Source organism: Nannospalax galili, unplaced genomic scaffold (assembly GCF_000622305.1).
Source record: "Nannospalax galili isolate Female #2095 unplaced genomic scaffold, S.galili_v1.0 scaffold139, whole genome shotgun sequence".
Lineage (NCBI taxonomy): Eukaryota > Metazoa > Chordata > Mammalia > Rodentia > Spalacidae > Nannospalax > Nannospalax galili.
The window spans coordinates 6,034,613-6,061,308 of NW_008345884.1; the positions used below are offsets into that span (position 1 = coordinate 6,034,613).

The 26,696-nt window shown below is 39.6% G+C and overlaps 1 pseudogene; it reads left to right on the forward strand.

Moving 5' to 3' along the window:
• The first annotated feature begins 2,127 nt into the window (after nt 1-2,127).
• Nucleotides 2,128-3,707, forward strand: LOC103741374 (annotated as a pseudogene).
• The last annotated feature ends 22,989 nt before the right edge of the window (nt 3,708-26,696 follow it).

The following is a 26,696-nucleotide window of genomic DNA, read 5'->3' on the forward strand; positions in this document are numbered from 1 at the left end:
AAGACTCATGGTCAGTTCAAGGTTAGATTTGCCACCATCTTGGTGGCACATTTGAGTTTCATTCCTACTTGAAAACTTTAGGTCTGCAATATGTATTTCTATCATAGTGGAACACAGAAATAATCTTTAGAAGAAACATTTGCCTTTTTGGATGGAATTTTAGATGACTTAATTTTAGCCTACTTTAGTGTTATCCTAAGATGGGGAAGGGGTAAAAGGAGAGCTCTATCCAGGAGAGGCTGGCCTTTGACAAATTTTGGCTAAAGTTTTACAGGTTAACACCAAAGTTAATTAGACTGTTATTATCATTTAAAATATATTAAACTTCAACTCCATAACTTATTGACACTAGGGTACTTTTGTCCATCCCTGAATAGTAAATGACATAAATTCTGTATTAGTTTCTTTTCTGTTGTCATATTAAAATACCCTGATAGAAAGCAACTTAGAGAAGAAAGGATTTGTTTTAGCTCACAGTTCCAGACGGACAGAGTCCATCATGAAGGAGACATGACAACAGGCAGGGAAGGCACGGTGGCAGAAGCAGGAGGCTGGCTAATCACATTTCACCCACACTCAGGAAGAGAAAGATCAGCAAGTGGGCCAGGCTATAAAACCTTAAAGCCTGTACCCAGTGTCACATTTTCTCTAGTAAGGGTCCACTTCCTAAAGGCTATGTAACCTTCACAAACAGTGTGCAAACTGGGGATCAAGTATTCAAACACATGGACTTAAGGATATTTCATATTCAAACCACAACAAATTCTCATTCAAATTCATCCTTCTTTACACAGACACTCTCTAGAAGACTAATGTCCAGTCCTTCTAATTATCAGATTTGCAGTGCTTAGAGTGCACAGTGTGTGGGCAAAGCTGAGTATCTTTGCTCAAATGACAGCCATGATATAATTAGAAGCACACAAACATAAGCTTGAAAAGCATCACACTACTAAAAATTTTAGTGCAGAAGACAGCAGTTTTTGGTAAAGTCTTTTCCTAAGTTTTTATTTATTTATTTTAAAAATTTATTATTTTTATTTTATGTATATGAGTGTTTTGTCTGCATGTATACAAGTGCATCCATGCATGCAATGCTGTGGAAGTCAGAAGAGGGTGTTGGATACCCTGGAACTGGGATTATAGACAGTTGTTAGCCATCATGTGGGTACTGGGATTTGAACCCAGGTCCTTTGCAAGAGCAGCCAGTGTTCTTAACCATCCAGCTATTTTTCCAGCCCCAACTTTTGCACTTTAAAAGACTGTACATTAAAAATGTATTAAACATACAAATAATCCAGCTAAAATATCACAGCCATACAGAAGTACACCCCCCCCCTTAACTTTTGCTGTGCAAGCAAAATTGGGCATTTTTGGCTCATTAAGGAAAGTAGGATAACTCTAGGTGACTTTATCTCTAAAAGGTATACAACTAGACACATTACATACATATGCATCTCATCTACGTAATAGCAAAACATTTTTTAGTTAAAAAAACTGCTTCAGACCAGGAAATATGAGGATTTCCCAAATAATGGAGGAACAAGATTTTTTTTTTTTGATTATATGTATTTTAGAAAGGCCTGACCAGGCTCCAGTAGATGGACTCCTACCCTACAGTATTTGGGGATTAAAGGTCTAGATTAGCTAGACCTTTGAAAAATAATAACAGAGGACATGAAGTTGGGGGGTAGTGGTAAGGTGGGAAGTGGTGAGGAAGGGGTCTGAATATGACCAAAATACATTCTCAAAGAGTCAATGATAATATTGAAAATGATTATTTTCATAGAATGGTTGGATTTGTTAAGGGCTAAGAAGTTTTAATACATTATCCTTGATTAAGGTGGAATAGGTGAGATTGTACAAGGTGACTTTGTTGTGTGTGATTTTTAAGTCAAAGTTGCCTTGATTTCTAAGTTATAAGAATAATGACACTATGTACTTAAAAAAGGACATTAAATTAAGAGGGGGAGTTGGTGGGAAGAAGGGGTTCTGAGCCAGTAGGAAGTTATAAAAGAGAGTAATGGGGGCATAAATATGATTAAAATACACTGTATACATGTATGAAATTGACAATAAATAAAAATATTTTAAAAGCCTGGCACTCCACACCCAACTCAGGTGGTGAGGATGTCGGGATTCACAGAGCTCGGGCTTTCATCCTCGGCAGCTGGGGTTGAAGCAGCCCACGCCTGTACAGCTCTGCTGCATCCCCGCCATCCTGGAGCGTCGTGGCTGCCTAGGCTGTGCAAAACCGGACAGTGATAAGACTGTGGCCTTTGTGCTCCCCATCTTGCAAAAGCTGACCCCTAGGACCCCTATGACATCTTCTGTCTCGTCCTGACACCCACCAGGGAGCTGGCCTACCAGATCACAGAGCAGTTCTGGGTGCTGGGGAAGTCATTGGGCCTGAAGGACTGCATCATAGTCGCTGGCATGGACATGGTGGTACAGGCACTGGAGCTGTCTTGGAAACCACGTATGGTGATCTCCACACCCAGGGAGCCTGGCCGACCACCTGCGCAACTCCAACACCTTCAACGTGAAGATCCGCTTTCTAGTGATAGATGAGGCAGACAGGCTGCGGGAGCAGGGCTACACCGACTTTACCGCGGACCTAGAGACCATCTTGGCTGCGGTGCCCAAGGGCAGGCAGACGCTGCTGTTCAGCGCTGCGCTCACTGAAACGCCGGAGGAGTTGCAGGGCCTGGCCACCAACCAGCCCTTCCACTGGGTGGCACAGGGCCAGGTGCGCAGCTTAGACCAGCATTACTTGCTGGTGCCGGAGAAGGTGAAGGATGCCTACCTGGTGCACCTGGTCCAGCACGAGGACTGGTCCATCATCATCTTTACCAACACTTGCAAGACTTGCCAGATCCTTTGTTCACGCTGGAGGAGTTGCAGGGCCTGGCCACCAACCAGCCCTTCCACTGGGCGGCACAGGGCCAGGTGCGCAGCTTAGACCAGCATTACTTGCTGGTGCCGGAGAAGGTGAAGGATGCCTACCTGGTGCACCTGGTCCAGCACGAGGACTGGTCCATCATCATCTTTACCAACACTTGCAAGACTTGCCAGATCCTTTGTTGATGCTTCCAAAGTTCGACTTTCCAACCGAGGCGCTGCACTCCGTGATGAAGCAGAAAGAGCCCTTTGCAGCTCTGGCTAAGTTCAAGTCCAGCATCTACCTGATTCTCATCGCCACCGATGTGGCTTCGAGGAGCCTAGACAGCCTCATGGTGCAGGTGGCCATCAACCACACACTCCTGGCCTCCTAAAGATCTACATCTATAGCATAGGTCGCACAGCCCGTGCCGGCCAGCAGGGACAGATCATCACGCTGGTGACACAGTATGACATCCACCCGGTGCATGAAGATCAAGAAGCAGCTGGAGGAGTTGTCGATGGAGGAAGCTGAGGTCCTGCGGATACTGACTCAGATCAACTTGGTGCCATGGGAGTGCAAGATAAAACTGGAGGCCGCCCACTTTGATGAGAAGATTAACAAGCCGAAACAGCTGATTCTAGAGGGCAAGGACCTGGAGGCCAAGCACAAGGCAGAGCTGGCCAAGATTAAGCAAAAGAACCGGCTCTTCAAGAAGAAGGTGGAGCAGACATTGGAGTGGCAGAAGGCTGGGAGTGCCAGCAGAGGGCGTTGCCCACCCAGGCCCGGGTCCCAGGCATCCCCATCATCCACCCAGAACCGGGCCTGAATTCCGCAGGACGACAGCTGCCTGGCCTAGGACTGACTCCTCACTAAGGGCCCTGAGGTGTCACCTGCACCCCATGTCCGTGTCCCCTCAGGGATCGCACAGTCCCGTCCCTCCAAAGGACTGTGCACCTGCATAGGAGACGCTCAGTAAACACTCCGAACTGCTAAAAACAAACAAACAAACAAACAAACAAACAGAAATATTTTAAAATCCTTTGACACCAAAGAAAGACACCGAAAACACTAGAAGATGGACAGACCTCCTGTGCTCATGGGAAGCAGAACTGATACTTTGAAGATGGGTATCTACAGATTCAGTGCAATCTCCATCCGAATCCCAATGGCAGTCTTCACAGAACTAGGAAAACATCTTAAAATTCCTGTGGAAGCACCAAATGCCCTAATAGGTCAAGCACACCTTTGTAGAAGAAGCAATGCTGGAAGTATTATAATATCAGATTTTAAATTATATCACAGAGCTGTAGCACAAAACTGGTAGAAAACCAGAAATGTAGATTAAGAGAATACAGCAGAAGACCCAGAAACAAATTCATACAGCTACAGCCACCTTGACTTTAACAAAGCTGCTAAAAACATGCAGTGCTAAAAGGCAGCCTTGCAAAAGAAGTGGGTGGAAAGATTATAAGAGTTAGAGGACCAGGATGCCGGCTGTGAGACAGTGTCTTCTAGATATAACAGGGAAGCTGTACCCATAAGAGCGCAACAATATGGTTGCCTAACCAACACCCGTATAATGACAACACTGGTCTATGTGCCAACACACATGGTGGAAATTTCACAAGGCCCCACCCCAAGTTGAAGAGCTACAGGCAGTCAATGGCTGCTGAGAGAGGGAGAATCAATTTTCTTCAGAGGCAAGCCCCCTGATAGGTTACCCAATCCTAAGTGGTCAGCCCTAAATACATTGTACTAGTTTGTTTTTCTTTTTATTTATTTATTATTCTTTTTTAATGTGTATGATGTATTGCCTGCCTGTCGGTAGGTGCACCTGTGTTGTGCAATGACTGTGGAGGTCAGAAGAGGGGTCAGATCCCCTGGAACTGGGAGTTATGGATGGCTGTTAACCACCATGTGGGTGCTGGAACTTGAACCCAGGTCCTCTACAAGAGCAGCCAGTGCTCTTAACCGCTGAGCCACCTCTCCAACCCCCCATAGTATGATTTTCTATTGCTGTGGTAAACACCATGAAAAAGCAACTTGGGGAAGAAAGGGTTTATTTCATTTTATAGTTTGTAATTCATCATGGTGGGGAGCCAGGGCAGGAGCTCAGGGCAGAAACCTGGGGGGCAGGAATTGAAGCAGACCACATACAAATGCTGCTTTCTGGCTTGCTCCTCTGACTCTGCCTTCTGTAACCCAGGACCACCTGGCCAGGGGTGGTACCACTCATAGTGAGCTGGGTCCTCCCATATCACTCAATAATCAAGAGAATGCCTCACACATGCCGCAGGCCAATCTGATGGGTGATTCCACATCTGGGTTCCTTCTTCCCAAATGTTAATATATGTAACACTAATGATTAAAGAAGTCATGAATTTGAGAGAGAGTGGGAGGAGTTGGAGTGGGGACAGGGAGAGGTGGAAATGATACAAATACGGTACTTGTCCATGATGAAAAATTTAAATCTGCAAAAACAAAAAAACAAAAAAACAAACAAACAAAAAAACCCCACGAACTAGAAACAGCCAAATATCCTATCCATCAACTGGCAAATACATAGCATGAGATATGTCTATAGACTAGAATACTACTTAACAGTGAAAAGGATATTACTGTGACATATTATGCATACAAGAATATGGATAAATCTTTTTTGTATGGATACACACAAGAAAGAATTCAGGCAGAAAAAAATCTCATTGGCCAAAGCAAGTGATATGGCCAAGAATAGAGTTGAGATGAAAGGTGATTCTCTTTACATAGCAGAGGGCCTTATGAAATTGCATGGTGAAGGGTATAAACACAGTAGGATGTGAGGACTTTGTAACATTAATATACTCTATCACCAAGAGCTGGAAGACACCTTCGCTCAGGACATACGCTATATATACACAAGGCTGGAGGAATCATTGGTTTGGGCAACAGTGAAACTCGGTGTCACCCGTCCTTCATTGGCTATCTACTTGCTCTGTTTAATAAGCTCTAAAATGGTGGTGTATAGCAATTTCCTTGGAACTGAAGGAGAGGCCAGGCTCATGAGACTCAGGAAGTAAAGAAACTTCACATGTTTGGGAAAGCTGAAACTTAAGAGATTCACAGCGGCCCCACCCTAGGGGATGAAAGGAGCAAGGCACTGCCAGGGGGCTGATCAGCTGAATTGCTGAGGTGGTACTCAGACCTGTGGAGCTGCCTGCAAGCCATTCGGAGGGTACATAAAATTATCTCTCACGTTGAAGTGGGCTTTTTGGTGACGTGGCCACATCAACTTATTTCTGCTGGTGTAAGAAATCTTTCATCCGTGCCCCTCTGTAAGCTACTCCTCACCCAAACTCATTAGATTACCAAGTTGGACTTTGGTAGAATTGTTAACTTTGGCCTGTCATGGGTTCCCTCCCTATTTCGTGTGTGTGTGTGTGTGTGTGTGTGTGTGTGTGTGTGTGTGTAGTCTTCCCAGGAAAAACCCCACATGACAAAGGGGGATAGCAGTAATACGTAATTCTTAGGATTGTACCAAGTGCTTGGGACCTGGCAGGGGCTTAATGAGTGCTAGATCTCTTCCTCTGCAAAGCTTTTCTTTCTCAGATATTTTTTTAAATCTTGTTTCACAAGGCTGTTTATCTATCAGATCCGTAATCCCTGTCTTTAAAGAACCTCTTATTTGCTATTGTTTCTTGACATGAATCAAACAATTACAAGGACTTTTAATTTTTACAAAAGAGAAAGAGATGAACAAATTCTGCTGCTATTGTACCTCCCCAGGAATATTCCTTCAATTATTTTCAAAACATGCTCATTGAAACTCTCCTGTAAAGAACATTTCTGACAGAGAAAGAGTCTAAACTGGGTTAAGATAGATTGTGATTTCTAATGAAAGTCATATAACTAAAAATAAACATGAATTACAGACACACCACAGTGATCTCTGAGTCTTCAGCAGATTGAATTCTAAAATAATAGGGATGCTTCATGCTGGCAATCCATGAGGTGATGTGTTTGAAGCCAAACTGACACTACAGAATTGGATGGAGACAAATCTGTTGTCATGGTAGAACTGTCAAATTAAAAATATCATGTTTTAAAAATATTTGCAATGCTGAAAGATAGGCTTTAATATGAAAGGATGTCAAGGTTTGTAAGTTATCCAGAATGGAATGAGGAAGCCAAATGAAAGTCCCACTTAAAGTGAGAACAACAAACTGGAGGCTATATCCATGTATCCATACATATTACACACACATATACACATACACACGCTGTATTCCATACTAGGATCATTAGGACAGTTTAGCATATGTTTTATAGAGCACTTCAGTTTCTGTTTATTTTCTATAAGCCAAGTAGAAGTGGTATAATGACTCTTACTAGAAATGAAAATAACCTGACATTTTTTTTTCTAAGATCATTAACAATTACAGTGTGTTTATGCACAAGGAATCAAAACCACTTGCCTTCGGGGGTAATATGGCCATAAAATCAGTGCTAGCTCTCACTAGTGGCTCCTAGTGGCTGTTTCCTGTGTGTGTGGTATATGCACGTGTGTGTGTGTGTGTGTGTGTGTGTGTGTGTGTGTGTTAAAAAAAGTGTCTGTGTATGTGTGAGAGAGAGAGAGAGAGAGAGAGAGAGAGAGAGAGAGAGAGAGAGTGTTTGTGAGTGCATGTAGGTGCTCAAAGGCCAGAGAAGAATGCCAGGTTTCTGTTCTATCACTTTCTACCTTATTCCTTGAGACAGGGTCTCTCATTGAGCTTGAATCTAGGCTGGTGGCCAGTCATTCTCCTGTTTCTTGAGTCCATTGCATTGTGGTTATAAGTGCTGGTGGCCACACCCAGCTTTTATTGTGGTGCTGGGATCTGAACTCTGGTCCCCATGCTTGCACAGAAAGCACCCTAATGCACTGAACCAACTCTCCAGGTTTAGTGGATGTTTCTATGTCCAAATTAAGCATAAGAATGAGAATAAGTCTTCAGTAACATTCAGCTGAAAAGGGTCAGTATTCAGCTGTATCATCCCAAGTATATACCCAGAGGACTCCACATCCTTCCATAGAGATACTTGAGCATCCATGTTTATTGCTGCCTTGGTCACAATAGCAAGGAACTGAAATTAGCCTAGATGTGTCCATCAACAGATTAATGGATAATGAAAATGTAGCACATATACAAATGGGATTTTGTTTAGCTGTAAAGAAAAATGAAGTAATTAAAATTTCAGGAGAATTGATGGATTTGGAAAGTGAAATATTAAGCAAGGTGACACGAACTCAGAAAAGAAAAAAATATGTTTTCTCACATATGATGAACCAAACGTCTTATGTATCATCTGTCTATCATCTATCTATCTATCTATCTATCTATCTATCTATCTATCTATCTATCTATCTAATCTATCATCTATCTATCTATCTTTCTGTCTATCTATCTGTCTGTCTGTCTGTCTATCATCTATCTATCATCTTATCTATCTATCTATCTATCTATCTATCTATCTATCTATCTAATCTATCATCTATCTATCTATCTTTCTGTCTATCTATCTGTCTGTCTGTCTGTCTATCATCTATCTATCATCTATCTATCATCTATTCATCTATCTGTCTACCTAATTTATGTTTATAAATGGGTGTGTGACTAAAAAAAAGCCTAAAAAAAAACTGCTTGAGAGAAGGTTAAAAAGGAAGGCTGAGGAAGGGGCAGAGGGCAAAAGGGCAGGTGTGTCATGACAACAGAAAGGTGAATTTGGGGAGACCACAAAGGGAGGTCCGAGAGGTCAGGGTATTAGGAAGATGAATGTGGAGGAGAATGTGCTTAAACACACTTGGTTTTGACAATGTCATAGCGATGTTTAATTTTGTATGCTGATTTAAAAAGTGTGCAATTGATATAAAAAACAAAACAAAACAAAAAAGAAAGAAGGATCAGCATTTACCATGATGCACATACAGTGTTAGTGTTGCAGAACTCAAAACTCTGGAGAGAATGCATGGGATCAGGTTTGTTTTGGTCTTAGCTGCATAGATGCTTCATTGATTGGTTTTGCTTAAGTTACTGATGACAATACTTGTCCCATCAATTCTACATAATTCTTTTGCCTATCAGATAAATAACAGATAATGAAAAAGTTCTTTTCAAAATTACAGTGTTAAACATTCTTTTATTTATAACTGTCATGAACTGTGTCACCTTGAGGATACATACTTTCAAGACTTTTTTTTTTCATGAGAGCTTTTATGTTTTATAGATTTTTAGTTAACTAAATAGAGTTTTTTAAAAGTACTCTAAAGATTAGGCAACCTTTTAGCAGTTTTCCAATCTTTTGTGATGCAATAGTAATTTCAGAAACTAGCAGTGAACCAAAGAGTGATATTGTTCCTTAGAGAGATATTTAAAAAATCTCCCTTAAGTAACAATGGAGAATTAAATCAATCATGAACATGGCCATTATAATAATTTAAAAAATGAATGACATGAGTATAAACACAACTTGTGTGGAAAGATCTAAGTTGTCAGGTTGCATGCTGGTTATTATAATGAAGTAAGTCTAAAACTCTGTGATGTTGTCAGACATAGGCCCCTAGTTGCCCAAATAGGAGGAAGTCCATGAACTGGAGCCAAGACAAATCTGCTAGGGGCAAATGGAAAGACTGCACAGCAATCATTTTCAAACACCATGAAAACATTTCAGTATTTTATTAACTGAAATGGTTTACTCTGCCTTCCAGCAGAACATCAACCAGTACGTGAGTTCAAAATGACAAGACACAAAACTGTATATGTAATGCCATCCATTAAATTATATTTATACATAGGAAAAGTATTGATGACGACATTATTACGTTTTCTTTTTCTTTTGCCCACAGGGTATGCCATGTGTTTTTTAATAGGTAGTTATTAACTTAAATCTAGAGAAATTATAACGATTTTTTTCTAAATATCTCCCCATTATTTTTTTTGGCTTCTGAAATTTCTGTTTGTAACTTCTATTGTCTTAATATCATCACTGATAATTCCATTTTTCATATTTGTTCATCTTCTTGTAGCAGTGCTTTATTTATATTTACCCCTTGATCAGGACAACTTCTAGTATTTTTAGAATTCACTAACTTTTTTCATTAGGTATATTTTTTTCATTAAAGTATCTTTTGCATTCTTATCAATTCAAATTATCTTTTAAGCTTAATATATCTAACTTTATTTTTGACTATCGATTTTTAAATGATTAATTTCTTTATTTTGTACTCTGAATTTGTCCTTTTATTTCCACTTGTGTATTTGAGATACTTATTATAAAACTCTCAGGGTCTTTGTTCTAATGATTTGACTTTCAGTGGTCTATGCTCTCCATTTTTATGGGGAACAGTTGTACTTCTTAAATCTCTATTTTGGATTGTGAATCTTTCTTTCTGTAGGGGATTAGAAGTTTTTCTGACACTGTATATTGAATTGCTTAAATGCTGTGAGTTTAATAAGAAAGTAGGAGCTGCATGCTGCAGAGCCCACAAAGCCACAAGCTGGGCAGTTCTTTGGCTCATATTTGGGCAGTGATTTGCTTTTTTGTTTTTGTCAGATTTTTGTTTGGTTTGAGGAGCAGAACTTTTACACAGTGACATTGCCTCCATAATTTCTTCATTAACTTCATGATTACAAAGTATTTGCCACCTTTAAGCAATTCTCAATATAGTCTATAATTCTACTAAAAGTATTATTAATCCTTTAATCCTCTTGGAGTTTTTGGCCATCATTTACTGATTGTAGCGTTGGGAAGCAGTGGATGGGGATGTATAATAGAAGGTTTTTTAAATTGTTCCTTCAAAGCAACAGCAATTATATTTGCTATTCTCTAGTAGCAGAGTTAAAAAAATTAAAGCTGTGACCAGAATTTATAATTATTGCTTCTTTTGAAAATTAAAATTTTTTGAAAAGGAAATACAACAAATGAATGGATTTTACTTCATGTGTGTGCCGTTAGACTGGCTAAGATGATAAAGGTCCAGAATATTGTATTGAGGACAAAATTGGACCTTTGAGTGTAAATTAAAACATTTAAAAATATTTCATTTATTATTTTATTTTATGTACATAAATGTATTGCCTGCATGTATGTAAGTGTATTCGTGTTGTGCAATGCCCGTGGAAGTCAGAAGAGGACATCGGATTCCTCCTGGAACTGGAGTTATGAACAGTTGTTAGTTGCCTTGTGGGTGCTGGGAATTGAACCCCAGTCCTCTGCAAGAGCAGTCAGTGCTGTTAATCACTGAGCCAACTCTCCAGCCCAATTAAAACATTTTTAATAGAGATTTCGCAGTGCCAACAAAAACCAGCACACATGACTTTTCGCAAAGAAAAAGACCATGTTTTAGAGAAATTTTTGATTTACATCCAAAGTGAGTTGTAAATATAGAGTTCTGATACACCTCTCTCTGTGGTTTCCAGTGCTGTGAACCCGCTGATGTGGCTCCTTTGTTGTGTTTGGAGAATCAACAATGGTATGCTACTGTTAACTGATGCACACAGTTTACACTAGAGTTCACTTTTGTGTTGTATAGTTCCATGGGCTCTGACAGATTTCATTATCTGCCATTATATTATAGTTATACACAGCTGTAACCTTTTCAGAACAGCTTATTTCACTAGTGATATGCATTTAAGGATCTTCTATGTCCTGATTTAAGGTTATTTGTCTTTACTGGTGAGTGATATTCTATATATGGATACATATATACATATTTTGACAATAATGAGTAAAAGTGCCATAAACATGGGTGCATGGGTTTTTAGTCAATATAAGTTTTCATAAAACTTTTTTGGGTGAAATACCAAGCAATATCATTGCTGGGTCATACAGGAAAATACTAACACTTTAAGTGATAATGTTTATAAGAAACTGTCAGTCTTGCAAAGCAGCTGTACCAGTTTGCTTCCTATCAGCAATGAATGAGAGGTCTTTCTGCTTCATGTCCTGGTTAGCATTTGATGTTTCAGTGTTTGGGCTTTTCATTGCCCTAATGGATATTTAGTGGCATCACTATTTTCATTTGTAATTCTCCAATGATATATGACAATGCACATCTTTTCAAATGTTTATTTACAATTGTATCTCATTATACACATGCTTTTTTATGTAAAATCCCAGTTACAGGAATCTAATGCTTAAATACATGTATTAGTTCGTTACTTGTCTTGTGACAAAATCGTTGATGAGAAGTAATAGAGAAGAAAGGGTTTATTCTGGCTTACAGATTGAAGGGACACATTCACAATGGAAGGCAGGGCAGCAGGAACTGGTCACATTGCATCCCCTATCAAGAATCAGAAAACAGTATTTATGCTCATTTTCTCCTTTTTGTTCAGTCTGGGATATCAACCCATGGGATGGTATAGTCTGCATTTAGGGTGGGTCCTCTAACCTCAATGAATCTTAGATAACCCCTCAAAGCATGCCCAGAGACTTGCTTCTTCAGTGATTCTAGATCCTGTTGACAATCAGTATTAACCATCACAAGGTACTGACAAAGGTGTGAAAGGCTTAACACCAAATCATTTGTAATAGCCAAAGATTGGTTACCTCTTGAATTGTAATGATATGGTAATTTGTAGCAAGGAAAAAATATGCCACTCTATATGTTCCTTCATGAAAAATAGGGAGAACACATTGTTAAGAGAAAAAAGAAGGCACAAGCCAGACACAGTGGCACGTATCTTTAATCCCTGTTCTCAGGAGGTAGAAGCAGGTAGATCTCTGTGATTAGGGCCATCCTAGTCTGCATAGCAAAAAAAAGTATGATCCAATTTATGTTGAAAAGTATATGAATTGGAATGAAAATATCTGTGCCAAAAGTTAAATTAAAAAAACCCAATTGTCTGTAGCTTACAAGAATGTTTTCCTTTTTAAAAATAATGTTTATATTGATTCTTTGCAAATTCCATACAATGCATTTTGATCATGTTCAGATTGCCTCGCCAATCTCTTCTCAGACCTACTCCCAGGTTCCTATACCTCCTCATTTCATGTCCTCTACTTATTTTAACTCCTATTGAGTCTAATTTGTGTTCCTCAAATGCTATTGGGTGTGAGTCCATTTATCACACCTTTAAAGAAAACTGACTCTCCCTCTCTCAACAGCTATCAGTTGTCAAAAGCTCCTCAACTAGAGCTGGGGCTTCTTGGCCACCTTCCCCCTCTGTGCTGGGTTTTTATCTGGTTTTGGGTTGTGCAGGTCTTGTGCATGCTCTCACAAGTGCTATAGGTTCATATGTGTAACTGACCTGTTGTGTCTGGAAAACATGGTTTCCTTGTAGCCATCTACCACCTCTGACTCTTACAGGCCTTCCTTTCCCTCTTCTTCAATGATCTCTGAGCCTTGGAGGGAGGGTATGATATAACTGTTACATTTAGGGCCTGACATTGGACATTATCTTATTTTCAGTACATTGACCAGTTGTGGGCCACTGTGTTGTCACCTGCTGCAAGAAGAAGCTTCTCTGATGAGAGTTGAGAGATGTATTAATCAGTACAATAATAAGTCAATTGGAGTTAGTATAATACTATGTACATTTAGCAGGATAACAGCAGTAGTTCTCCCCTATGACCTGTGACTTGTCTCGTGACATGTTCTTGGCCATGATAACAGTGCCAGATATGGGATCCATCTTGAGAGGTAGCTCTTAAAGTAATGAGAAGACAGTTGTCTATTCCTTTAATATTCATGTCACTATTGCACTAGTGGGTATATCTCGACAGGCCACGCATTATGTGGCTCACAGAATTCACAGCTGGGCAAGGCTGATGATTACTTTTTCCATCCAGCAGCATGCACAGCACCTTCCAATACTATGAAAGCTGAGAAGGAAAGATGAAACATTGAGGTCAGTACTGATTGGTAAATCGAGTCCAAATGGGAGAAAGCACCAGGTCACAGACAAGAACTTAGGCAGGATAGACTTTATTGGCAAAGAAAACACACAGGACAGTCCCCAGTTCAGGATGGAGGAGCTGTCAGTTTACAGCTGTTGGCTGGATGTTTTTATAGAGAGTTTGGGGAATGCAGAAGGCATGAAAATATTTTAAAACAAGTTAGGTGGAGGGAGAGAGGCCAGGGCTTATCATGAGAGAACAGCAAGAGGGCCTTCAAAACCATGATGCCCTGTTGCATTGGGGAGGGGGTTGCTGTAGATCTCAACTCTAACATTCCAGCCTTTTGGAATAGCCTTATAGGATAGGGGGCACCTTTTTCTTGCTACTTCCTGATGAACATGGTCAATGTGGGGGAGGCTGGATTATGGATCAGTCAGACAGCAGAGGTTTCCACCTCGTGCATCTGAACAGGGTTCTTGATAGTTGACAGGTGTTCGTATACATGTGGAGAGAAGGAAAGTAACAGTTGATTAAAATTAGTATGAGTTAGTTGTTGGATTTGCCACTGAAAATATCTGAAGTGGCAAGGAGCAATGGTTAACACCAAGGTAATAGAAAGCAGAAGCCCCTGTAAGGGTAGAAGCTATGGTAACAATCCAGTGAAGGTATCCCATTGGGGTGATTGTTGATATTGTGAATTTTTAAGTGAAAGATCTTTGGCTAGCTGCTGGAGGCACTTTACCCAATTGGTTGACATAGTAACAACATTCTTCGCCCCAGAAAATACAGGTTCCTCCTTTTTCTGGCATAAGTAGGTCCAGGGCTTGCCTATTTTGGCGAGATGCTGAGTTGAGATCAGTGTGTGCTCCAGACCCCTGGCTACATGACTTAAGGTGAGCCTGCCTTCCTGTGAGTGGTTCTATCACCAGGTAATTGACTAGTACGACTGGAAAAGTAGTCCTCGAACAGATAGACTAGACATTTTTATAGTCTGGACCAGTTCAATTTATGGGGCTTATTGATACTCTAATAGTCCCCCCTCTGAAGAGATAACCCTAAAATCTTTTAGGGATAAGAGCTCCCAAATACTTTTAACATTTTTGGCCTTTGGAACAGAGTATGTTGCTAAAAGGCCCAAGGACAATTTGACTTTTAGCCAAAAAAGAAACTGGCTATTTTTCTTTGAGGTCTTTTTACCCTAACTGCCTAGGCAATTTCTACTGCCTATTCTTATCACACCACCCTCTGAAGAGGTTTACGCCATTGCCGATAGGGAATCAGGATGCAGACCACTTTGGCTTTTTCCATGCTGAACAGGGATGCAGGGTGAGGCAATTGGGATATCCTTTTCAGTGGGTCTGTCTAAAAGACTCCCAAATTGCATAACTCTTAACTATAGGGAGAAAAGAAGGTCCTTGACTGGTGCTCTTAAATGGCCTCTAGATAGGGAGAGAAAGCAAATTTAATCATCATTTTAGAACAACAGTGGGTTGTCTCCCTCAGCTGCAGGTGGGCACTACAGTATTGCAGACCAAGAATTGAAGTCTTACATATGAGTAGCATTGCCTTATTAGGAACAAAATCATCAATGTGAGATATTGTCTAAATTACATCTTATAAAAATGTAAGTCTAATGTCTGGGATGTGTAATCCCTTGAACTCTTAAAGAAATATACTGATGACTTTAATATTTGGTTATACGTTCCTTTGGGGTGTTTAAACCCTACAGTTGTCCCAAATAAACCAATTTATTTTTACTCTGAAGGTCATTTGAGGATCTGTTCCGTCATTTGAGGATCTGGTCCTCAGGGTTCATGTGGGCTTTCTTTTACCAGTTCCATCCATGTGAAGATAAGTCAAAGGTCCTGCTCGACCATTGTTGGCGTGGTGGCTGGCTTCACTTGGAAGCATTAAGGAAATGTTTCCTCTTTGTAGACTGGACACTGGTTCAAGTCCATCTGGTAGGTCTCCATGGCCTCCCTGAACAAAAAAACAGGTGACTCACCACAGTTATGGGACATTTTGAGAGATGTTCCATAGTCCCCTGGAACTTAGTCAACCATGGAGGGCAAGGAGCAAAAACTGTCTTTTGAGTTCCTCTGATCAAATTAGTATAGGCCTCAAAATATGTCTGATCAACCTTTGAGGGCAAGGAATAAAAAATTGTCCCTTTATATCCCTCTGACCAGATTATTATAGGCCTCAAAGCATAGCTGTTAAACACCCAACAAGGTTAGTTATACCAACCTGGTACTTTTAATTACTATGTGCTATGTAAATAAAGCTTAGGCAACATTCTTAAATAAATCTTTACTAGACATCTTTAAACTAATTGACTAAGCTATGACCTTAGAAATTTTAAGATTATCTATAAACTATCTTTGTCTCATCCTTGATAAACCATAACAAACCTACATAGCCCTTCATCACTTGCTTAGGCTTTCTCATTTTTTACTCTCAATTCTGGAAATATCCAGCCATCATAATTTTTATACATAAATCCTTCTTATATCCTTCTAACATCTTTTAACTTTCCATTTTCTTTCTTAATAACCATGAGGCACAATAACATTAACAAATAAATTTTCCATCTGTTGTGAGAGTTCTTTTCCTGGGGTTACTAAATAATGTTTATCCCCTTCTAAGGTTCTAGTGTCAAACCAATTTTTGATTACATTGAAGTTTTCCTGGGGAACCAATGAATTTACTGAGCTTACTTACAGAGATGACTGAGGGTTTCCTGATGTGTATGGGTGACCTGAGAGTATTTACACTGGAAAGCCTTTATCCAGCATGGATCAAACCTTCTCTTCCTAGCATTTCCTAGATTAGATACTTTAGTTCTCTCCAAATACAGGATACTATGTGTGATTAGGCAAAATTACATACAAAAGAATATGATAGTCAACAAGTCCAATTATGATGATCTTTTGTTAGTGGGCACAGTTGCAGTCATGAAGATGGTAGTTGTTTGACTCAGAAGAGAATAATGTGCAGCATCAACTTATTAAAAAACATGGAATCTAAATTACACACATAAGATAATGTAATAAGTTAATATTACCCATGTACACACTGTGCTTCATAAGTTCCAAGGTAAACCTTATAGAAAACACAAGACAGTTAAAAATCTTTTTTATCTTATGTAGTTTAGAGAGTGGTCTACTAAAGCCTTGATTTAGGTAGAAAGAAGCACCTGGCACATAGTTAAACATTATCAAATTGCCGTTAACAACCTCCAGCATAATCAGTTCAGTAAAAATGTGATGCTTTAGTTACTGACTGAGGAATTTTAGGCAGATCCTCTCCTCCCCATCAACTGTGAATTTTCCTCTTTTTTTTTTTTTTTTAAATATCTATCCTGTTGTTTTTCATTAAGTAGTTAAATTTATTTTTGTACTTACTACACATTTATATTAGTCTGTGTTAGTGACTCTCTCTCAATATTAGAGAATCTCATTATCTACTTTTACCATAGACATTTTATGCCATGAGATAAATAATAATACCCTCTTTTGAAATTAGTTTACACCTTAGCTGTTCTCAACTGCACAGTGCCTTCATTCTTAGGCTGTTTTGTTATTCTCCTTTTTCTTGTCACAGGGTCAGGGGGCCAGCCTGAACCTGGAAAAGTCTTGGAGAACACATCTTGAAATAATAGCCTTGAGTCTAAAGTGTGAGGACCAATCCCATCTCCGGAGTCAGCTTCTCAGTGAGACAAACCGTACGTGACAATTTCCCAATATAATTAATACAAAAAGGCATTTGTTTCTCTTTAGAATTTAACTCAGTGGTTTACATGGATAGGAGAGCTGGTGAGTCCAGTGACTACTAGAAGAACTGAAAACATCTGTCCTTCTTATAACCTGTATACATTTTTCTAGGTGACCCTTCATCTACTGCGTCCTTTATTGGGACCAGGGATTGACAAAAGACAGAACATTTGATTTTAAGAGGTCACCTTGCTTGATATTTTTAAGCTTTATTAAACCACGGTTACTTGGCAGTGAGCACCCATCATCAAGTGGGATTAGGTTGGCAGAAGTATCTGCCTTTACCAATGTCAAACCTGAGATCCTGTCTAGCTATACTTGATGTGACCAGATATATGAAAGCTTATATCCACAATCAGTTAGTTTGTGTCCATTCATAAAGACGACAACCTCAAAGACTCAATAGGTACCGTCCTCCTTGATATTTCCCATTACAGGCCAAATTTTGCCCTCCATTGTATATCTAGACAAGGTCTAAGTGCAGAAAGATATAAACCATTGGAGTAAACATTCCTCCTGATGCATTAGGGAAATTAGCCAACTTCTAGTGATTATATGTTAGGGAAGTTTTCCTGATCTGGCTCCCTTGTGGGCTGAACCTTGATATCCTTATACATGTTCCTGCTAATGCTTTTCCTAAAAGTTCCAAATTGTTTACCTATATTTTACATTTTAAACTAAGGCAAGACTGTTAACTCAGGGTGAATTCTTTTAAAGAGGGCTATCAGTCTCTCTGGATTAGAAAAAAAAAAAGTCATAATTTACCATACATAATCTTGTGTTAAGTACCCATAACCTGGAGAATAAGGAACACAGAAAACCATGGTATCTAAAAGAACTTTCAAAGAGACAATATCACAACACTCTTTCCCTTTAGTCTGTCTTTTGTAACTAGGAAGTACCTAGGAAATGATGGGGAACAAAAGCGCACATAGAGCAACTGAGCAGCAGAGAGAGAAATAACTGTATTCCAGAGAAAACAGGCTTAGAATCACAATGCAGAAAGGGAGGGATCAAGACCAGTGGAAGCCACATCTTAAGCCTCCCACCCAAGTAGGCTATCCCTTTTTACCTCCCATTGTTTTAACTATGTGCTGGTGGCAGCTTGTCTCTTGTAAGTTTTGGCCCTGGAATACAGAAAATTCCCATGAGCTTCTCAGATCTAGCCATCAAAAAGTGTCAGCTCCCTTTGTACCTGGCTAGTCTTGAAGGCATACGGCTAGAAAAACTTTAAGTTCCTTTTAGAAACTGACAAATATTATATGGAAAACAGTAAGAATCCAAAATAGTCACTTTTAGAAATCAGCAAATACCATGTAAAAGATGTTAAAATCCAAAATAATTCCTTTAAAACTACCAGGTAAAGATGTCATGCAAACAATGTCAAAACCTAAAAAGAATTCCTTTTAAAAATCGGTAAATATGTCAAACAATGTAAAAACTTAATCATCTTTAAAAGCCAGTAAATATACCATACAAGAAGTTAAAACTCAAAGTCATCCCCTTTAGAAACAGGCCCAAACGATGTTAAAATTTAAACTCCCCAGGGCTGGAGAGATTGCTCAGTGGTTAAGAACACTGGTTATTCTTGCAGAAGACCCAGATTTGAATTCCAGCACCCACATGGCAGCTAACAACTGTCAGTAACTCCAGTCCCAAGGGATCTGACAGCCTCTTCTGACCTCTGCAGGCATTGCATGACATGAGTGCACTTACCTATATGCAGGCAATACATGCATACACATAAAATAATTTAAATTCCCATTGTGGTGATCTGGGATTAGTCTCTTAGTCTGACATAAAAATGCATTGCCTTTCTATGACCTCATCAAGAAACCAAAACAAAAATAAATTGCAAAAGAATTAGGGCATATGATTATATGTCAGCAGTTCAGGGAACTCCTAGGCATCCCTGGTACTGGTAAGATTCTGGATATCACCATTTTGAATCATGCCATGCAGATGGATTAAGATGGTAGCAAGGTCACACAGGTCACTGCCATCTTGGAAATGTCACTGTCCAAGATGGCAACAAGGCCATGTGAGTGTCTCCATATTGATGATGTCATCAACCAAAGTGGAGACCAGGTCACATGTTTGCCTCCTTCTTGGTGAAGTCAACAGCCATGATGGTGACCAGGCCACATGGCCATGTTATTGAGCCCAGTTCCATGATAAAACAAGCCCATCCCCCACCACAATACAAGCCCTGTGGGATTCACATGCCTCACAGATTAAATGTGGACAGCAAACCATTTTTACTTTTACAAAGCACCTAGTTAAGTTAGACTCGATATAAAAGGAGAAAGTACCCTCAGATATATATCGGTCCCAAATAGAAAAGCAAAGCAAAGGAATCCATGTCTCTCACCAACCATTGTAGCTGTAAATGCCAAGCAAAGTTCTCCAGATCTCTTCATTCCTAGATATAAGCTATGCTGGAAAAGAAACTGATGAAGGCAGCAGAAGGAACAGGGCACACGTCTAGCACATAAATCACTGGGTTGTTACTCTGAAAGCATATGTCTCACCCAGGCACGGCCTGTGACTTTCCATGTACACTGAAATTTAAAATGCTTAGATCTAGTTAGAAAAGCAGCTGCCTCAGGACCACAAGGTCTGAGCACAGCTTGCTTGATGCCCAACAGAGCCTAAGATCAAAATTTCAAGCCCCTCTATCTGAGTAAAAGTTCAGGGGAAAAAAATGGCTTTTAAAACATTTTCCATTTGTCTATGGGACAAGCTGCCTTAAATTCTTTAAATGTTGCACCTAAGCTGCCTAAGTCCAAATGCCCCAAGGCAAGATAGCAAAATGGGTAAGGAAGTTCACCTGTTTGCTTAAGAGCCAAATTCAGTGTGCACTTGAAAATCTCTGCATGACCACCAAATAAATAAGTTATTAGAATTCTGGGTTCCTATCTGGGTCGCCAATATGAAACAGGGAGAAAGAGGGTCCCCTAGAGGGTTCTTAGTCTCATTCGTGAAAGAATTAAAGGATGGGCCCAACCAGAAACATTTACAATTTTATTAGAATCTTAAAGAAAAATCCTCAGGGCAGGTGAGCTGGTAATCTTGGCAGCTACCATGAGGAGGTGAATTATGGAAAGGAAAGCAAGTCATGGAGTCATGCAGGTTTAGAACCTACATGGGAAGTCAGACACGTGGCTGACTCACAGCCACATGGCTGGGAGAAGGAAGCTTTAGAGAAAAAGTGAAGAAATACAAGATGCTAGGGGCAGGGAGGGATTGAAGTTGAGTCCTACTTGGAGGAAGTTTATCAGTTATGTTAGAATCAAAGGCCTAGGTAGAAGAGTAGGGAGAGGGAGCAGAGGACCCTGAGGGAGTAGTACCCAGCGGATTGGGGGCCTGTGAAACAGTCTTGGTTAGGAGAGCTCGATGAGAGGAACAAGAGGCACAGAGGGAGGAATTAACACGGAGATCAAAAGGCTTGGACATAGGGAGCTTGGACCTTTTGCCACTACGTTGGCAGAAATTATTTAAATCTCTCAAAATATTGAAGTCTAAGGTTCCAGTGTCTGGCCAAACAGAGTCATTACCTAACTTGGACTGTGGCCAAGCAGTAGTGCGCAGGAACTTCAAGCGCTTTGGCCTGATTGTATCTGAAAGTCCTTGGTGTTTTAAGGATTTAAGAAAATAAGCAAGAGGCATGAGGCCCTCAGACTTGGACTGAGCAGTCCCCATAGAGGCAGATTATGTATAGAGTGCGGAGGAGATAGAGAAGGAACTGAGCAAGCAAGTAGGAGAAGACAATGAGGATCCTCTCTCCATGGGGTGTGGAGGCAGGGATGGTAGCCAAGAGTCCAGACAGGAAAGCACAGGATACAAGGAAGAGAAGGGTGGGAAGGAGGAGGAGGGGAACAGGCATACGTTGTGCCAAATGAGAATGTGTAGAACCAATCACCAAGGAAGGTGTCCTTTCCTGGGAAAGGCTGGAGAATGAGTTTCCAATCCCTGGAGGCAGCATCCTGCAATCAGATCACCAGGGAGGGAAAGGGTGACTTCATGTCCTGGACAGGAAGGGATGTGCGTTCCTATCCCTGGGAACAGCATCTCTTAACCAGAGAAAGAAAAAGACTGCCTGACACACCAGTGTGATTTTCGAGGTGAGTGCAATGAGAGGAAAGCCCTGTAATAAAAGTGTGGCAAGACAAGCCAGTAGAGGGAGAATGGGATGGGAGGAGAGATGTGAAGAGTCAGAAGGAAGGGGAATGGGAGAGACAAGAGAAAAGAGAAGAGAGACAGAGAGATTGATTCTGAGATTCAGTGGAAGGTGAGGGAAGAGGAGTCTGAGGAGGGTGGGAGAGAGAAAGAGAGAGAGAGAAGCTCTGAATCACAGAGCATGACAAAACAAAAGTGAAGACGAGATGCCAGAAGACAATGGGTTTGAGAGCAATGGAGGGGCAGGTCTGCCCCTCAGTTGGGCTTAAGCATAGTAACTGTGCCAGACACTCAACGGTTGTGGAGACCACTGCTGCCCAGTGGCCTTGAGTCAGGTCCAGGAGTGACCTCAAAATTCGACTGAAAGAAAATCAAAAGAAGATGTAGAGGAGCAGGTGGGAAGTGAAAGCAGGGCAGAGTACGTTTCTGAGTGGAGGGAAGGAATCACAGTGGCCACAAGGAAAAAATCAGTAAGAGAGAGAAGGCAGAGGGAGAGGGAGAGCGAGCGAGAGAAAGGAAGAGTTGGAGTGTACCTCAAAGCCAAATCAGTGGTGTTTGCAGGGGCCAGTAATGGCAACCAGGTCTGGTGGGAGTTCTTTACATGAGTTTCCCAAAAGATTTTGGTTCCTGGGGGTTTTGGCAGCATATGATTTGTAAATTGAATCCAAATAGGAGAAAGCACCAGGACGCAGACAAGAACTCTGGCAGGATAGAGTTTATTGGGAGAGAAAAGGCAAGGGACATCCCCAGTTTGGAATGGAGGAGCTGTCAGTTTACAGGCTGTTAGCTGGGTATTTTTATAGGGGGTTTGGGGAATGCGGAAGGTGGGAAAGTATTTTGAAACAAGTTAGGTAGGAGAAAGAGCCCAGGGCTTACCAGGTGAGAACAGCCAGAGGGCTTGCAAAACCGTGAGGCCCTGTTGCATTGGGGAGGGTGTTGCTGTAGATCTGAACCCTAACAAGTATCAGTTTGATTTTTCCATGTTTGTTTTACAACTCACATATGTAGTGTCTTCAGAAATAATAGGGTCTTACCATCAAGTTCTGGAAGGTAACCAAGAGCAGTGACAATAGCCATTATTGTTAGAGGGTCTATGGGACCTCCCTGGTCAATAACTCCAAAAGAGAGAATCCAGTCCTAGCACTAGGCTTTCTATCTGCTAGTCTATTGCCCCACCATTGTTAGACAACTCTAGTTAAACTCTTTTAAGTTTCTACAATAGTATGTTTACTTATGATTTTTTCATAAGGCCTTTAGTGTTAGTTATCCCTCCACATACTCCCTCCTTTATCATCCCATTCCTTGCCCCATTTAACCCTTCCTATTCTGTGATTATTCTCACCCTCTTTATATCAGTGCATTCTATCTCCCGTCCTAGGAAGCTTCCCCGTGGCTCCTTACTAGTCCCCTGACATCAATGGATTTTCCAGTTGAAACACAAATATATAAAGATTCAAAGCTAGTGTCCACTTAGAGAGAACATGTGATGTTTGTCTTTCTAGGTCTGGATTACTTCACTCATAATGATTATTTCCAGTTCCATTTATTTATCAGAGAATTTCATTTTTCTTAACAACTGAATAATTATTCCAGTGTGTAAATGTAGCATATTTTCATTATCCATTCATCAGTTAATGGGCAGCTAGGTTATTTTAATTTCCTGGCTATTGTAAATGGAACAACAATGAACATGAATGAACAGGGATCTCTGTAGTAGGATATAGAGTCTGTTGGATATTTGCCTAAGAGTGATATCGCTGGATCATGTGGTAGATCTATTTTTAGGATACTGAGGAAACTCCACACTGATTTCCATAGTGTATGTACTAGTTTGTACTCTCATTAGCAGTTAATACTGGTATAATAAAAACTTTAAGACATTGAAGAAAGAAAGTAAAGAAGATACCAGAGGATGGAAAGACCTCCATGCTAACGTATTGGTAAAATCAATACTGTGAAAATGACCATTCTACAAAAATTAATCTAAAGATTCAATGCAACCCCCATTAAAATTCCAAAACAATTCTTCACAGAAATTGATAAATTATCTCAAATTTCATATGGAAATATAAAAAAATCCCAGAATAGCCGAAACAATCTTGAACAATAAGAGCTGGAGACATCATTATCCCTGATTTCAAATTGTGTTATAGAACTGTAGCAATAAAAACATGGCATTGGCATAAAAACAGTCATATTGATCAATGGAATAGAATTGAGGACTCAGATTTAAATCTATGCACTTAAAGCCACCTGATTTTTGACAAAGGAATCACAAATACACACTGAAGAAAATACAGTATGTTCGACAAATGGTGCTTGTCAAACTGAATAGCTACATGTACAAGAATGAAATTAAATTCCTATCTCTCACCCTATATAAAACTCAATTCCAAATGGATCAAGGACCTTAACATAAGACCTGATACTCTGAATCTGATAGAGGAGAAACTAGGGAATACACTGGAACATACAGGCATAGGAAAACTTTCTGATCAGTACTCCAGTAGCATAGGCATTAAGACCAATAACTAACAAATAGGATGTCGTGAAACTAAAAAGCCTCTGCACAGCAATGGGCACCATCATTTGAATGAAGAAGCAGCCTAGAGAACAGCATAACATTTTTACCAGCTATACATCTGACAGAGCATTAGTAGGCACAATATAGAAAGAATGATTTACTTTAAAAATGAACATATGATTCAAGTTTGATGTTTAATCCTATACCATTCTTTTATGATGAGGCTGCCATAGCATCATTTAAAAATACCTATTAGGAATTTGACAAAGTTATCACACCACAAGGAAAGAATTATACTCTATCTGCCACTATTCTTTTGATAGGGAAAATAAAAATCATATTAATTTTCCTCTAAAGTCTTATATGAAACAACTTGAGTCCCAAGATCTTATCTCCATTGCTAAAAGCTTATGGAATTGTTAGTTGATTTGGTTTGTATTGTGAGGTAGAGAAAAGAATTCCCTGGGAATGAAGATTATACTTGGATGAGAAATCTAGGAAGAATATTCGTCATGCTAGTTTCTTGGTGCATATTAGCAAAGTTCCACAAAAGGGGATTTATATGATATGACATGATCCTTAAGATCTATTGTCCATGTATTGTTCATGGAGGAGGTCAGTTTGTAAACTATGGTCTTATGTGTGAATGAAAGCATATTTTTCATATCTGCACAACCTGTGTCTCTACATAATGCTCTTTCCTATTTTTATATTTATGCAAATACCATCTCAACTCTGTGATTTAAGTTACCTAAGGAAAGATGATGGCATATGGAAAAGAAATGAAGAGGTCTTTCACAATTTTTAAACTCAAATCCCACACACTATGAATGTTATACTGCCAAAATAGATTTTCTATCATTAAAGAAACATTGAAGGACCAAGAGATAGCAAAGCTTTTTCAATTGTTTTAAATTAGCTTAACTATTATTAACTTAAGCAATATGGATGAATTATTTGTGGTTTCTGATGTTTCCATCCTTTTTTAAAATCTATAAAATCATTTACTACATTCTCTCTCTCAGTCATATAAGTCACTTTAGAAAATAAAGAAATGACTTAAGTATCTCAAAGTATAAAGTGAATACAGTGATATTATACTTGAATTTTGTGTGTTGAACTTTCATATGTGGGAACAAATTCTTCAGTCAGAGTGCAGGTAGGCAGAGATACCTGACAGGTGGCATTTAAGCAAATTTAAGTTTCTGGTCTCCACCAGCCCCTATTATTATTACACTTTCTTCTTTTTGGCTCCTTTTCTTTTTTTCTTCTTGCACTTGATCCTTATCTCTTGTTTTGTTTGACTTCATTACCTTCAAACTTTCTTTTCTGTCTTCCATTAAAAAAGAAAAAAGAATCTTTTCAGCTTCTCTTAAACACCGAGCCCATGTCTGCAGCCCCTAAGATCTACTAAGTATTGATCTGCCTACTGGAGGCATGCTCTTCAGAGTAGAGCATGCCTGTCCTTGAAGGTGAGATAAGTTTCTTGCAGACAACAGAAAAATGGGTTTTGTTTCTTAATCCATTCAACTAGCCTGTGTGTTTGACTGAGGAGTTCAGTCCATTGATAGTTAAAGTTATTTTTGAAAGATGCGTATTGGTTCCCTTCATTTTAATTTCTGTTTGTCTTCTTTGTCTAATTGTGCATTTCTATAGTTATCCCTTTATTTAGTTTATTTTTTTCTGTTGCCTTGTGGATATAGTCATTCCTTTCTTCAGTTCTTTGTATTGCTTCAAGTATTCTATGTAGGACTGGTTTTGTGGACATGAATTCTTTCAGTCTATTCATGTTATGGAAGATTTTTCTTCCCCCTTTCAGTATAATGGACATATATGCTAGATAAAGTATCTGGGTTGGCATCTATGGTCATTTAGAACTGGTTTTGGTCCAGGCTCTTCTGGCTTTCATAATTTGCATTGATAAGTCAGCTGTAATTCTGTTGGGCTTTCCTTTATATGTGACTTATTTTTCTCTTGAAGCTTTCAGTACCCTGTCTTTGTTCTGTGAATTTAGTGTTTTTACTATGATATGCCATGGGGAGTTTTTTTTTTTCTGGTCCTGTCTATTTGGTGTTCTATATGCTTCTTGTATTTTTATGGGTATGTCTTCTTAATTTTGAGAAATTTTCTTCTACATTCCTGTTGAAGATCTGCTCAATAGCATTAACCTGAGATTCTTCTTCCCCTATGCCTATGATGCATGAATTTCGTCTTTTCATGGTGTCTCACATTTCCTGCATATTCCATTGCTTTTTTTTAATTTAAATTTTGTATTATTTGCTTGAGCTGCCCAATTTTTCAACTTTATTGTACAATCTTAATATTCTATTTTCCATTTCATTCATTCTATTGGTGAGACTTTCTCCTGTCATTTCAAATGGGCTTATTGATTTTTTCGCTTCCTTCTTCATTTCAGCTTGAGTTTTCTTCAATATTTCTATTTCTTTTGTGAATTCATTCAGGAGTTTATCCTTATCTCCTTTTA